At 37.0% G+C, this 16,850-nt stretch overlaps 1 protein-coding gene across 4 annotated transcripts in view; it reads left to right on the forward strand.

Moving 5' to 3' along the window:
- Positions 1-16,850, forward strand: part of PRKG1 (protein kinase, cGMP-dependent, type I) — a 1,377,467-nt gene that overhangs the window by 1,321,770 nt on the left and 38,847 nt on the right. The gene's annotated exons all lie outside the window — the stretch shown is intronic.

Below are 16,850 nucleotides of genomic sequence, written 5' to 3' on the forward strand. Positions count from 1 at the left end.
CTTTTTACCCAGCTGAGTTTCTGTGATCTTTATTTACTTCCTAAGTTCTGAGCAGTGCTCACTAACTTAATTATTCACTCTATAATCATAATAGTTAAAATATAAATTTAATATATAAATGGAGATGAAGCATATTTACATGTAGTATATACCTATACATAAAACAGATAATTATTCTCACCACTGCTTTAAAAATTAAGTAAATGGTGTAGTTATTCTGTGATTCTGTAGTTATAAGTACCTATTGAGATTACAGTACATATATATATATAACTGTATTAGATAATATGGTTTGAATATTTTATATATTTCACACATTTCTATTTTATGTACACATACACAGAGCTAAGGTTTAAGATGAATAAGACATTTTGATACAAGTTTATACATTAAACACATTGCATCAATGTGAGAAAAGTCAAATGAAAGCATGTTCTATTGTGTCTGTTTAAAATATAAATTTAAAAACTGACACATTGCAACAAAAACTAGAAAAAAATACTATTCTAGTTGCTGCTTTCCAGACTGTGTAGATAAAACCATATTTGAGGATCTGATTAATGTCCACCTCTTCTGAACGTGGAGGAGTCCCTGATATTAGACACCAGTACAGTATGTTAGGAACTCCCTGAGACTGCACAGTTCAGTAAATAGTTACTGTTGCCATCAGGTGACAGGAGAAATCCCCTTCCATAAAAGCAGTTTGAAATCCCCTTCCAAAAATCTTGATGGCAACAGTAACTATTTTTATGTTTGTCCATTTGTGCTACAGTAGGGATTTTTGAGCTGGATAGGCACAACTATGTTATTTACTTAAATATTAGACAAGAAGTGTTTCGAGCCATCAGGTATTGCGTTGAACTTGCATTATACTCCCCTTAACACTGGCTGGAGGTACTGCAGTAATAGTGCTTCTGACTTCACTCCTGACTCATTCTGTGCCTCTGAGGATCGAATATTTTCAGTTATAGGAGTGAAAATCAAGTAAGGGCCTAGGGAAAAACCTCTTTCTTTTCTGAACCCTGCTAAACTAATGCAATCTTAGATTTATTTTTCAAAAATATTGACTTTGTGATGAAATATAACTTCATATAGCTGGTGAAGACTTAATGACAGTGTTATACATGAACATCTTTGCACTGGGGAGTGTTGGGACATAGAAAGAGCATAGAGCATGGCACTCCTAACCATGAAGTGTTTATTGTCTGGTGTGTTTATAATGTTCTTTGTGTCTAAACCCCTCTCTCTATGAAACAGCATAAAGGACAGAATCTTCTCGATATTAATTTTATGCCTGTCACAGTTTCTTCAGTATTATTTTTAAAGACTTTGTACAACCAAAGAGCTATTTTAGTTGGCCATAAGAATATCAGCATTATAACTGTGGTCTCCTAAGAGGTCTGATAACTTCAAACTGGGAGCCTTTGAGTTACCAGTGAGATCTTTTATGAAATACAAGAATTTAGGATTTTTGAAATATTAGAAATCACTTAAAGACACCAAAACCCCTTCAAGCTGCATAATCAAATGCCAAGCTGATAGTGGAAATCTTCTAGAAAATTCTCTCAAAAATGTGAGGAGGCACAAACAACCACCCAATTAAGGAAGGTTTAAAGTAGACAGTTGGTAAAGAACCCACCTACCAATGCAGGAGACTCAAGAGACACAAGTTCAATCCCTGGGTCAGGAAGATCCCCCAGAGAAGGAAATGGCAACCCACTCCAGTAATTTTGCCTGGAAAATCCCATGGACAGAGGAGCCTGGCGGGCTACAGTCCACGGGGTCGCAGAGAGTCAGACAGGACTGAACGCACATGCGCATCCACACAAAGTGGGCATTTTAAAGGTAATGCAGTTTAAAAAGACACAATTTATATCTGTTTGTATGCAAGTGCATGGTTGAGAACATACATATTTATTATACTCTTCATCCCAGGAGGGGAATTGGAAGTAGTTCACCCTAACTTTCTTCTCATGGGTATTCTATTTCACACTTTTACACAAATGTTTGTAGACTAATGGAAATCATAGGTTATAACTAGGTATAAGGTATAACTAGTACATCCCAGGTAGAAGGGTATGTCCTTAACCTCTGAAGTGATGTCGTCTTGTGTGATCTTGCACTTCCCAGAACAAGTGGGATAATCCAAATATCCAAGTTATCTTCACTGTTCAATGTAGACTAGCCATTTCAGTGATCACTATTACCCTAGAATCCACTACCCCAGTTCTTACCACTTACTAACTATCCTATAATATTAATTACTGGGTATGAAAAATATTCTTCTCTGTGATGATTCATTTTTACATGTGTTTGGTGATTCCAAAATTAGGAGCTTGGCCTCAACCCTTTGACCACAATTACACATACTGTTGTCATAGCTGATAGGGAATCAGGGTGAGGACACGGGTGGCCACCCAGGAGGCTGTAATGGCTACCATTAATTAACCGGCAGACGGTAAAGACTGCCCGTTACAGCAGGACTCACACCCTGCATAGGGAGGAGGTGGGTCTAGACAGAGCCCAGTCCTGTTGTGATTACAGAATTTTTCCCTTCACTCCCCTCTGCAAATGGTGCACACGAGATATATCTGTTGATTTTATAGAGTGCTATTTTGTGCAGTATATCCTTCACATGAACTCATTTTACATATGTATACAGAGTAATGCACGCGAACGTGTTACTGAACCACGAAAGACACTGGGATTCTTGGGCTCCGGAGAAGAAGAATTCAGAGGCCAGAGACGAGGCTTGATCACTCAGAGCCTTTGTGTAATAGTTTTATTAAAGTATAAAAGGGATAGAGAAAGCTTCTGACATAGACATCAGAAGGGGCAGAAAGAGTGCCCCCTTGCTAGTGTTAGCAATGGAGTTATGTACTTTTTAACTACTTATTACAGGGAGTCAAAAGAATGTCTGGAGGTTGTAAAGACCTCACTAGACCCACTTCCATAATTTACATTTTAAGATAACAGGATTAGCCAGAAGGTTTTTTTCCAGAGACTGTCCTCAGGCAGGATACATTATTGCTCTATAATCCTAAGGAATGTAGAGGGAAAAAAAAGTTTGTCCTTTCCTCCTCCTTGAGAATTCCAGACCCCTCTCTCCCTGGGGACACCGGGACTTCTTATCAACCTGCCTAGGAATTGACTCTCTCAATACCAAGTACATAATATTTATACCTTGGACCTACCAACCCTTACTTCAGTAGTAATGTTGATCAGACAAGTGACATTATAAAAACTACCACAATTTTTATAATAGTAGTCTTTTAAAAAATGTTCCCAGATATAGATTAGAAGATTATAAACTCTTGAATTGGGTATGTAGAACTAAGAAATTTGCATTTATGAACCCCATTTCCTATTAGAAGTTAGAAGTGTAGTTTTATCATCATTTGATACACAGATCATGTTCATGTTATTTTGCTTAATACCCTTCAAACACTTCTTAGCATTTTTTAATTTTATCACTTATGTCAATTTAGATGAATTTAGATGCAGGGGTATTTTTCAGACAGATGAATTACTGAAATGATCTACTGCCAACTTTTAGAGATGAGAACATAATTTTGGAAAATAATAGAAACTTAAATATTTCTTCAGTGATGAGACAAGAAGCTTGAAGTAAAGGCCTTATATGAATGGGAGTTCTGTTCTTAAGTTATTCAGTCTATTTCATAAATACTTTCAGCATAACTGATTTCAACTACTCTCAGACATGTCTTATTCACACCGATTACCTTTGGGAAGTCATTTATACTGCTTTCCTTTCTGTGACTGGTATATGCTTTATTTTCTGTACATATTTTATTTTGAAGAATTGCTTTCTTACTTATTCAGGGCTACCTGCTTACAGAATATTTTCCGGAAGATCACATTGCATTTATAATAGCACCTTCCGTGAAATAACTTTTTTTTAATGTATGACATAATTGTTAAAGCTATAAGCATTGCTGTAAGACATCTATGTAATCCTCTTAATTTACAAGACATAAGCGTAAAATAAGGAGATTGATTTTTACAAATCACAAGTGAAAATTAATTTCATTCCTTTATGGTCACATTTCAAATTTACCCTTATTTGCTCTTGTCAGAGAGGCACTTGATTTTCAAAGTAGATTGTGTGTGTGAAAGTCGCCCAGTTGTGTCCAACTTTGCGACCCCACGGACTGTAGCCCGCCAGGCTCCTCTGTCCATGGAATTCTCCAGGCCAGAATACTAGAGTAGGTAAGTAGGTTCCCTTCTCCAGGGGATCTTCCCAACCCACTGATTGAACCCAGGTCTCCTGCATTGTAGGAGAATTATTTACTGTCTGAGCCACCAGAGAAGCCCCTAGAGTAGACTGATACAAGTCAAATTTATTAATCTAGCAGTGCTATGTGGTGGTTGCTTTAAATGTTAAATATTTAATCTATTCAGCATTTCAAACCTACTCCAGAACACCATACTTGGATAAAATATAGGAACAGTGATATGGAAAACATGATCTCTGTCTTCTTGGATTATATTCTTTCTGCATCATTTATTTTATATTTATGTAGCCAGCTCTCTGCTGAGACATACAAAGTTTAATAGAAAATAGCCACTGCCTCTAGGGACTCACAGTCTTCTGGGACAGGCAATCATGCAAAGAAATAAGTAATCCCATAGAGTATGAGCAACATGTGCTCAGCACATGGAACAAAGAGCAAGACTTCCTGAATGTCTTAGAATTTCTAAGACAGACGATCAACACACTAAGGCACTGACATAAATATTCTAAAGTGTTTTGGTACACTTCTCATAAAATGAACTATTGCAAGACAGTTTATTAATAAACTGATAGTAATGTTTCTTGATAAATTGATAATTATTTTCTTACTAAAATAATAAAGCTTTTTATTTGAACCCAGATTTATAATTTTCAAATTGCTCTCATATCCTGTGTATAATTTTCCCTTTATAACTACTCTGGGAGGTATAATCCACATTTCACAGGAAAGAAGAATAATGTATATAAGTGACCTAAGATCACAGGTCACTGAAAGAGCTGTTGTTATTGCCCAGAACTACTGATTTTTCAACTAGAATTTCTTTTTTAATCATTCCGACTTCTAAAAATATTTAATTCTGTCACGCCAATAACAGCCACCATTATAAAATCAAACAAGTGTCACACTGCATTATCATATGCATACCTTTGTTTTCTTTTTTAGAAACAGTCTGTTAGAATTCAAGAACCTGTATTTATGATTATCCACTATTCACGTCTTCCTCTGTCAAACCTTCAGAGAGTCTCTTTTCTCTTTTGTGGCTCCTAGATTAGTGTTAAAATATCTATGGAGGGAAAAATAGACATGAGACAGTATGGCATGGTAGAAAAAGGCTAGAACTCTGGAATCAGTCTTTCTGGATTCAGATCTTGCCAACTGTGTGTGATTGGTCATTTACTTAAACCTCTTGAGCCTCAGAGGTTTTTTATTGAGAAAATGCCTAACAGATTGCAAAGATTGAATGAGTTAAACTCCTTAAAACAGTGCCTTCCACATAACAGGTTAGTAAGTGTCGGCAGTGTTATTATTATTATTAAAATATGCTAATAGTAACTGATCCATTGATCCACTGATCTGATGATCAGTGACCCACTGATCATTTTCGGCTTTGCCTATAGAAAAGGGAAGGGATGAAATCATTTCCCTCTTTTCTACCACTGTTAGGCCAAGTCCTGAGAATACAAGCATTTCCCCAATATAAGAAAGAGCCTGAGGTCTTCAAATGACCTACAATGAGAGCTTGTATCGAATTCCCCCAAACCACTAAGCGCCTTACCTTCTGATCTGTCATGAGTGCACATAGGAAACAGTTTTCAGCCATCCTCACACTAAACCTTTGTGAATCTGAAGTAGTCTGCTCTAACTTATCCATTTCTCTTCTAAATTGAAAAGCCCCACCCCTTAACCTCTAAAATCATTTTTAGTGCAAACTGCTAAATCATATCCACTTTCTCCATAATTTTCTTAAACCACGGCACCCTGGTTGGGCACAACAAGGGTCTGGCTCTTGCCAAATGGAGGACAAAGGTCACCTCTCGTTTCGCCTGTGGCACAGTTCCGTGATGTGAATTGCCCAGGATGGGGCAATGCAGTAGCAAGTTGTGAGAACTCTGCCTACACTCACAGCCACATTAGTGCGGCAGGGTGCATGTGCTGTACATGCGTGTGTCCATGCCGCTCTCACAGCGTTTCCCCAGCTGCTCAGTCACTACGTGTCACATGGAAGTGACGTGGAAGGCTGTGTACACCAACTTAAGAAAAAATGGGGACTAAGAGATGATTAAAGAAGAAATGAGGTGAAGCTCCTATTGCTCAGTCGACAGAGTTTTGTTTCATTATTATGAAAGGGGAAAGCTTAACTCCAAAGGGAAACCCCACGGAAGATGAAAACTTTTCAAGAGCATCTTGCTGCCAAGCCACACACATGACTGAAATAGAATAGCCGTGGGATCACTGGGCAACGCTGCCGTTTGTGGCCACAGCAGTTTATGCTGCAGAGGATGCCTGGGGAAAACCCTGCCATCCTACGGCCTTGTGTCCTCAGTAACCAAAGTGAATCAGGACTCTATACTGGGTGAGCACTCAAAATGGCCTCATTTTAATACAGCCTTTTCTCTAGACGTACCTTACTAGTCAATGCAGTGTTGGTCTCTGAGTCATGTCCGACTCTTTGCAACCCTGTGGACTGTAGCACACCAGGCTCCTCTGTCCACTGGATTCTCCAGGCAGGAATATTGGAGTGGGTTGCCATACCCTACTAGGATTATTATTAAATGTGTCATCCTCATTTATTCTCCAAAAGAATGAAAATTGACACAAATTATTAGTTGTGATAGATAGTATTGATTTCTGAGAAAATAAGTTATTCAGAGAGCTAAAGAAAATCCAATCTGATAAATGCTAACTGAACATAACAGGTGCAGTCACAATACAGGCATTCCTGAGAGATACTACGGGTTCAGTTCCAGACTATTGCAATAAAGTGAGTATCACAATAAAGCAAGAGACAGGAATTTTTTGGCTTGCATATAAAAGTTATGTATATCCTATTGTTGTTTAGTCACTAACTTGTGTCTGACTCTTTTGCAACCCCATAACTATAGTCCCCAGGCTCTTCTGTCAGTGGGACTTTCCAGGCAAGAATACGGCAGTGGGTTGCCATTTCTTTCTTCAGGGGATCTTCCTGACCCAGGGACTGAACCCACATTTCTTGCTTAGCAGGCAGATGCTCTACCACCAAGCCACTAGGGAAGGCATGTATATACCATACTGTAGTCTATAAAATATGAAAAAGCATTATGTTTGAAAAACAATGTACATACCTTAATTAAAACATATTTGATTGCTAAAAAATGCTATCGTCTGACTCTTCAGTGAGTCATGGTAGTAACATCAAGGATTGCTGATCACAGATTATGATAGCAAATACTAATGAAAAAGTTTCCAGTGTTGTGAGAATCGCCAAAGTGTGACACAGGAGCACGAATGTGGGCAAATGCTGTTAGAAAAACGACGACTTTGACACAGAAGCAATTTACATCACATTTACATTGTACTGACAACTATTTACATATGTGCTGTATTCACACCTATGTCGCATTTTCATTGTATTGGGTATCATAAGCAAAGAAGAGATGATTTAAAGTCTACCAAGACCAAGTGAAGTCTGACTCTTTGCGACCCCATGGACTATAGCCTACCAGGCTCCTCCATCCATGGGATTTTTCAGGCAAGAGTACTGGAGTGGGTTGCCATTTCCTTCTCCAGAGGATCTTCCTGACTCAGGGATCGAACCCAGGTCTTCTGCATTGTAGGCAGACACTTAGGTTATATGCAAATATTATGCCATTTTATATCTGGGACTTGAGGATTTGAGGATTTTGGTATCCACAGGGGATCCTGGAGCCAATCCCTTCAGAACATTAAGGGACAACTACAAATGTCGACAAAGGAGCCTGGCGAGACGCAGTCCTTAGAGTCACAGAGTCAGACATGACTGAAGCGACGGAGCAAGCATCATAACTCTAGAGGCAGTGGACGTGTCTTTCCAAGGCTTAAGATGAATTTTGGATGAACTCTTTTATCACCAATTAATCCATTCACTCACCTTTTTTGTTTTCTGTGACATAAATTTGATTTTTTAATCCAGTAAATTTATGGTCACATCACATGCAGCAAAAGTTTATCTAGCAAAAATTTCCTAAACATTTTCTGTGGGGTGTAGAAATATGAGGTGTGATTCCTACCCTCAAAGAACTTCTTGCCTTCTCCTGAGTAAGAAGATTCATACATATGAAAAACAGCAAATGAAATCTTTTAGAACGGTGTTAAATTCTAAATCGTGCAGAAGGATTCTCAGCATTTCAAAAAGAGAGCATTTGGAGCTGATGGTGTAGTGAGGTCCTAAGAAGACACAGAACTCAAGCTAGAGCTGAGAGAATAGGTTGGGGGTGAAATAGAGAGATGAGAAAAGGCTGTTGGGGGAAAGGCCATTCCAGGAAAAGTTTACAGCACAGAAGGCCATGTGTTTTCACAGGACACCAAAGCAAGTGGCCTGACTAGAGGTTGTGTGGGGGAGCAGGAAGAAATACCAGATGACCAATTGACAGGGTATAACCGTATTATATTCTTAGAGGAGATGTACTTTAAGGCATCAGGCATTTTTGGCCATTAGGTCAAGCGAGGCACAAATAAACACAGACTCAGCCCTGAACTTCCACCCATGAAATAAAAGAATACACTATAAGGTGACTAGACAGGCTATTTTTAGGTGGCAGTGCTCCCAGAAATAAACATCGTAATTTCATTTCTGAATAAGGTAGTTTACTTTGTGCCAAGATGTATTCCATGTCCCTGAAAATTTTATATAAACACTTGCAATGACAGATCCCTTCCATGAAAGGGAAAAACATCTTCTATTTATTAGTAGTGTTGAAAATAGCCATGTCCTCTTAAATCAAATGAAATGATTGGTCTTGCTTTCCAGAAATAAACTGAAAAAAGATGATTCTGAATATTTCAGTGTATCTCATCAACTGCATACATTAATAGTTCATTGCTAAGTCGTACTCTCTCCTCACATTAATGCCCCTGATGTGTGTCATATTAGGCTAAACTCTGAGCTAAGTTATCAGGAGACTTTGTGGGTCAGATAAGTGAGTGAGTGAAAGTCACTCAGTCGTGTCCAACTCTTTGCAACCCCATGGACTATACAGTCCATGGAATTCTCCAGGCCAGAATACTGGAGTGGGTAGCCTTTCCCTTCTCCAGGGGATCTCCCCAACCCAGGGATCAAACCCAGGTCTCAGAAAGGGTGAAGTTCAAGTATACCATGTATTAGGATATTAAGATCTGATTATAAGCCATTTGATTAAAAGTCTTCCAGTATGTAACCATTTCTTTAAAACTTACAAGGTTTATTTGTCTAACATCTCAAAAGTGTGACTAGAATGCAAACACTTTCATAAATTAATCTGATCACATCTCAGAGAGTAGAATTTTGCCATATATGATTCTCTCTGTGTCATTTAAGCTCATTTTAAACATTCACTGAGTCAATAAGCAAAAGAAAGTGAAATGTCAACTTATACTGAACTCCATCTATGTGGTGTTTTAAGTATTTAAGTATTAGAATAAGCGGAATTATGTGAAGTACTTAGCAGTACAAAACCATTGCATACAGTACTTCTTTATATTAATGAGATTACACATAGAAATTAAATCTTAAGGGAAAGAAACCGATTATCTGATGAAGGAAAATAATTTAAAGTATATCATAGGTAGTAAAATCAATTTTAATATCACTAGAAAATAAAATAAGTACTGTAGGGAAGAGAAATAATACATTTACATTTCACATTTCAGTAGACAATCTGAAATGTAAGTAGCCCTTTGAGTAAAAATGTATCAGTGCTAATTCTCTATTAAGGGAAATCACAAGTGTACTTTCATTTGCAAATTATTTCCATAAAATAATCCAAACTTTTGTTCATGTTGTAATTAAATGGAGCTCTCTTTCTCGTCTTCCTCTAAACTGAAAGTTAAATGTCTTTTTAAAAAATTAAAATGAAACTATCTCCTCTATGAACACTGCTCTGCACATCTTTTACTCAATTTTGATTTAAGAAAATATGTATTTCCTTATGTTTCTTGTCACTAGCCATAGAACTGAATTTTAGGTCTAAAGGCAAGTTACAGAGAAAATGGGGTTATGGACACTTTTCATGACAGGTGCGGTGACCTTGGGAAGGAAAACAAGGATGAAAAGACTGTCTCTTAATTATCACTTGTACAAATGGCAGGTGGAATCAAATGAAAAAAGATAAGACAAATCACTTTTTCTAGGTTCTTTGTTCTGAATTGATATGTTTGACCATTAATATAGATAGCTTAGTGGTTACTAAGTGCTTAATATTATACATAATAGTGCTTAATATTATGAATAAAATCTTAAGTAAAACATCTTACAACAGGGCCACACCTCTGTGCTCCTGGCTGAATAATTTTCAAACTCTGACGTCCCTATTTAACTCATTGTCCAGCCTTTCCATTCTCTGTGTCACTTGGATAGGCATCATCCAGACAGTAACAAGTTTCCATCGTTTCTCCCGCTGTATCCTATGGAACAAAACAGATGCCATGGTTCTTTCTTAAGCTTCAGACATAGATGAAGGAAAAGAAATCTATGATATTACTATGTAATGTAGAGAGACAGATAAGTAATGAAACTGTGGATAACTAGTGAGAAAAGAGGTTTTAACAACAGTGTGATATCAGACAAGCTTTTAATTAAGATTATTCTTAATGTTTCCTGAACTTGATAGTACTTTTACACAGTGAAATGTAATTCTCACAAAAGTTATCTTTTGTTTTTTTTTTGGTTAGGAAATGTTGAGGAGTACAGTTCAAAACTACTTTGTAGAATAGAAGCCTTCTGTGCCCTTAAAAAATTTAACTTTCTTTCACTAATGCAGTAAGTCAGTTCTTCCTGAATATTTGGGCACGTTAGTATTTCAGAGTCAGACGCGAGTGAAGCAACTTAGCAGCAGCAGTATTTCATGTCCAAAAATGTTATTTGAGTCACAGCAGTAATATTGCTTTTTCTTTCTCTGTTGAAAGAGAAACTTCCTTAAATTCAGACAGATAAATTTTTCCTATTCCTTTGCATTCAGATGGTAGGAACAACTAACTTAAAAACAGATTTAATTATGAATTATAGTAGTAAAATACTATTTATAGTGAAAGTCGCTCAGTCATGTCGAACTCTCTGTGACCCCATGGATTATACAGTCCATGGAATTCTCCAGGCCAGAATACTGGAGTGGGTAGCCTTTGACTTCTCCTGGGATCGAACCCAGGTCTTCCGCATTGCGGATGGATTTGTTACCAGCTGAGCCACAAGGAAAGCCCAAGAATACTGGAGTGGGTAGCCTATCCCTTCTCCAGCAGATCTTCCTGACCCAGGAATCCAGCCGGGGTCTCCCACGTTGCAGGCAGATTCTTTACCAGCTGAGCTATCAGGGAAAAAAGTGTCCCTTTTAATCAGCATTCCCCCATATCTTGGAATTCATGGTAATAATGATAACGATTCTTACATAGCACCTTTAATTTTCGAAGTATTTTCACATGCACCATCTGATTAGGTCTTGGAATATGTGCAACTATAAACTAATGTGGTTTTATTCTTGAAAGTGAGGAAAATGAGGCTCCAGATTACATGAACTTGGGTATGACTATAGTTTGTGTGTTATTAAAATAATAAGACATTACCCAGAAAATACATATTATTTTGACTAGAAAAGTTTTAAGAATTTGTAATAGGTATATACATTTTGCTTAAATTGACCCACAATCCAACCTTTACTTGGACACAACTTTTTTGTACTTAGGGCTTAAAAGAAAAGTCATAAAATAGGGAAGTCATTAAAAAAGAATAAACTGTTTTTAAGAATGTTAATAGTTTCCCAAAACTAGAGTAAAAATGAAATATCGTTTTGACTAATTGGGGAACTTTTACTGAATAGGTAAAGATAAGCATAGAAAGAAAAGCATTTCTGACATGCAGTTCCTTAAAATGTAATTTAAAAACATAACTGTCACACAGTTAATAAAGAAAACTAGAAAATACAGATACACATATTTTGGGGGCCTTTTCTTTTTAAAATTCCTTAAAAACTTTGTTGAGGTATAATCTGTTCACCACAAATTATACAATCACCACCACAATCCAATTTTAGAACATTTCCATCACTTTAATAAGAACCCTTGTGGCCCATTTGCAAATACTCTCCATTCCTACTCTGAGTTCCAGCAACTGCTAATTTACTCTCTCTCTCTAAAGATTATCCTTTTTCCTGCATGTTTTCTTACACTAAAACTGTGTTTTACACTAAAAAGCTTTTATTTTCTAAATGTATAATTATTCAATGTAAATCTAGTTCTTTGTAGATGTAAATAAACGTGTTTAATACACAACAACTTCATGTTTTTCTTCTTTTTGAATCTTATGCTGATTTAATGTCTCCTTTATACCCTGCTTCAGCTTTGTTATTGTACCCAGTTGCTATAGAATAGAGCTGTTTACGTTGTTTGCTGAACACAGAGTTTGAGGTCAGTATCTCATAGGTCAGTTTGAGGTCAGTATCTCAAGCTGTGAAGCAATGTCTGGCAATAAGGGAATACTGGAAAATGATGGAGACAGAACAACCTAGGGCTTTTGCATGTCTAGAGGGTCTAATAGTTGGTGTACTCATTTACTCAGCTATTAAAAGTTTTATTATGGGTCTTTTGCCTCTTTTGGTGTATCTGGTTGAGAACTGTAACTGGAATAGAGAAAGCATACTCTCCTGCACCCCAGTTTGGCTCAGTTTATCTTATAGAAGAGGACCCAAACAGTTCTCTCAGTCCAGGATTTTTTCTTGCCTTCCCTCCCTCCTTCCCTTGCTTCCCCCTCTTCCTTCCTTCCATCTTCACTTATAGAATTTTTCTTTTTACTACAGAGCTTATCAGGACTTCCATAAATAACCTCAATTTAAGGAAATATGGGCTACTGAAATCTTATTATACAGACCATGGCTGTATACTTAAATCTTGAATTATTTAGAAAACTATTTTTTCCCAGTTTAAAAAATGTCAAAAATAAAGAAATGATTTTATGCCATCCCATGTGACATGGATTGCCTAATTGAATCCTGTGCTATTTTGTTTAGAGAAAATATTTGTCATTTCTGTTTTGCTGTTGTCCAGCTATTACAAGTAGTGTGGCTCTGCCTAGATTCCCTTTATGCCTTGGGGCCTGTTTTAATGCTCTTCTTGGGAAAGCTACTGCGATTTCATCCAGTGTATGCGTGCTCCGTCACTAAGTTATGTTCTGACTCTGTGACCCCATGGACTGTAGAGGAACCCATCAGGCTGCTCTGTCCATGGGGTCTTCTGGCAAGAATACTGGAGTGAGCCGCCATTCTCTCCTCCAGGGGATCTTCCCAACCCAGGGACTGAGCGTGCATCTCCGGCATTGGCAGACACATTCTTTGCCACTGAGCCGCTTGAGATAGCCAGTGCTTCAGTCTTTGAAAATTAGTAACACAGAGAATGCAATAGGTAAGCAGATCTCCTTCAGGTGCTGTGGCTGAGAGAACAGAATAAACGAAACTTCCACCTCCCAACAGAATATGCTTGTACTATAAATGCAGGGTCACGCTTTCAGATCATCACGTTTCCATAAGCTACCTTTTTGTTTCTTGGGAAATCCACGCTTTATCCTTTGGCCCAGGCTACCACCACAAGTTTGTTGGACTGTTTCCATAAAGTTAACTATAATTCAAATATGCTTTTAAAATGTACATTATATCAAATTTCGGATTCATAGAATTTTCCAGAACCCTTGGATGCAATTTAGTTTAGCCCTTCATGTTCTGAGAGGTGGCCTGAGGCCCAGTAAGGTTATATGACTAGTCATAAACCTATTACAAAAAGATCCAAGACTAGCATCCAGGTTTCCTGTAAACTTTTCTTGAAATATAGTTGGCATATAATATTATGTTAGTTTCAGGTGTACTATATAGTGATTTGATATTTGCATACATTATGAGATGATCACAATAAATCTAGTAATCATCTGTCCCCTTACAGTTATTACAATATTATATCACCATGTTCCTTATTTATATAGTACATCCCCTTGGCTTATTCTATAACTGAACATTTGTACCTCTTAAATCCCCTTCCCTTATTTTATGACCCCCACTTCCTTCCACTCTGGCAACCACACATTTGTTCTCTGTATCTATAAGTCTTTTTTTGTTTAGTTTGTTTGTTTTGCTTTTAGATTCCACATATAAGTAAGATATTATAGCATTTCTGTTTCAGTCTGCCTTACTTCACTTGGCATACTACCCTCTAGATCTGTCCATGTTGTTGCAAATGGCAAGATTTCATTTTTGTAGCTAATATTTTATATAAAACACACACCATATCTTCTTTATCCATTTGTCTATTGATGGCACTTAGGTTGCTTCCATATCTTGGCTATTTTTTTTATTGTGGCTAATAACCCTGCTATGAACATGGGAATGCATACATTGTTTGGAATTAGTGTTTTGGGTTTTTTGAGCAAATACCCGGAAGTAAAATTGCTGAATCATTTGGCAGTTCTATTTTTACTTTTAATAGGAATCTATAAAAATTGGGTAATTGTAATTGCCTATACCAATGGCACTAGTGGTAAAGAATCTACCTGCCGTTGTAAGAGATTCAAGAGATGAGGGTCAATCCCTGGGTTGGGGAGATCCCTTGGAGTAAGGAATGGCAACACATTCCAGTACTCTTGCCTGGAGAAGTCCATGGACAGAGGAGCCGGGCAGGAGGTTCATGGAGCCACAAAGAGTCAGACATGACTGAGTGACTGAGCACACACATACCAATTTACAATCCTACCAAGGAGGGTTCCCTTTTCTCCACATCCTCCCCAACATTTGTTGTTTATGGTATCTTTGATGATAGCCATTGTCACAGGTGTGAGGCAAATTCTCACTCTGGTTTTGATTTGCATCTCCTTTTGATGATTAGAGATGTTGAGCATCTTTTCAAGTTTCTCTTGGCCATCTGTATGTCTTCTTTGGACAAATGTCTATTCAGTTCCTCTGCCCATTTTTTAAATTGGATTGTTTGGAGTTTTTTATGTTGACTTGTATGGTTTCCTTGTATATTTTGGATATCAACTCCTTATTGGACATATTACTTGCAAATATTTCTCCCATTCAATGGGTTGCCTTTTTGTTTCGTTGACAGTTTCTTTCGCCATGCAAAAGATTTTTAGTTGGTATAGCCCATTTGTTTATTTTTGCTTTTGTTTCCATTCCCTGAGGAGACGTTTTGAAAAATGTATTACTAATACTGATGTCAGAGAGCCTACTGCCTATATTTTCTTCTTGGAGTTTATTATTTTAGGACTTACAATTAAGTCTTTAATCCATCTTGAGTTTATTTTTTATATATGCTATGAGAAAGTCGTCAATTTCTTATGCATGTAGCTGTTTAGTTTCTCCAGTACCATTTATTGGAAAGACTTGTTTCCCCTCATGTATTGACATATCCTTGCTTCCATTGTTATAAATCAACTGACCATATAAGCCTGGGTTAATTGGGGGCATTATATTCTGTTCCATTGATCTTTGTGTCTGTTTTTGTGCCAGTACCCACTTTTTTGATTACTATAGCTTCACAGTATAGTTTGAAATCAAGGGGCATTATACTTGCAAGTATGTTCTTTCTCAAGATTGCCTTGGCTACTCAGGGTCTTTTGTGTCTCCATACAAATTTTAGAATTATTAGTCCTGTGAAAAACGCTTTTTGTTAGGGATTGCATTGAATCTGTAGATGAGCCTTGAGTAGTATGTTGATTTTAACAATATTGATTCTTCCATTTCATGAGCATGAAATAGCTTTTTAACTGTTTTTATTTTCTTCAGTTTCTTTCATTAATGTCCTCTAGTTTTCATGATACAAGTCTTGTACCTCTTTAGTTAGACTCCTAGGTATTTTATTCTTTTGATACAGTTATAGATGGGATTGTTTTAATTCCTTTCTGATAGTTCATTGATAGTTTATAGAAATGCAATAGATTCCTGTATATTAATCTTGTATTGTGAAACTTTACCAAATTCACTTATAGTTTTAATAGTGTTTTTTGGGGGAAGAGTGAGATCTTTAGGATTTTCTATATATAATATCATGCCGTGTATAAATAGTAACGGTTTTACTGCTTCTTTCCAGTTTGGATTCCTTTTATTTCTTTTCTGCCCTGACCATTATAGTTAGGACTTTCAGTACCATGTTTAATAAAAGTGATGGAGTGGGCATCCTTATGTTGTTCTTAATCTTAAGGAGAATCCTTTTAGCTTTACACTATTGAATATCATGTTAGCTGTGGATATGTCATGTTTATATATTGAGGCATTTTCCCTCAGTACCCACTTTGTTGAGAGTTTTTAATCATGGATCAGTGTAGAATTTTGTCAGAAGATTTTTGTGTCTATTGAGATATTTTATTGCTAAGTCTGTTAATGTGGAGTATCATATTAATTGATTTGCATATATTAACCATCCTTGGATTCCCTGCTGTGAATCCCATTTGATCATGGCTTATGATCATTTTAATGTTTTGTTGAGTTTGGTTTGCTAACATTTTGTTGAGAGTTTTTGCATCTATATTCACCAGTGATTTGGCCTATAATTTTTTTTAATGGTATCTTTATCTCATTTTGGTATCAGGGTGATGCTGGCCTGGGAGAATGGCTTCAGAAATGTATTTTTCTC

Source organism: Capra hircus, chromosome 26, assembly GCF_001704415.2.
Source record: "Capra hircus breed San Clemente chromosome 26, ASM170441v1, whole genome shotgun sequence".
Classification (NCBI taxonomy): Eukaryota; Metazoa; Chordata; class Mammalia; order Artiodactyla; family Bovidae; genus Capra; species Capra hircus.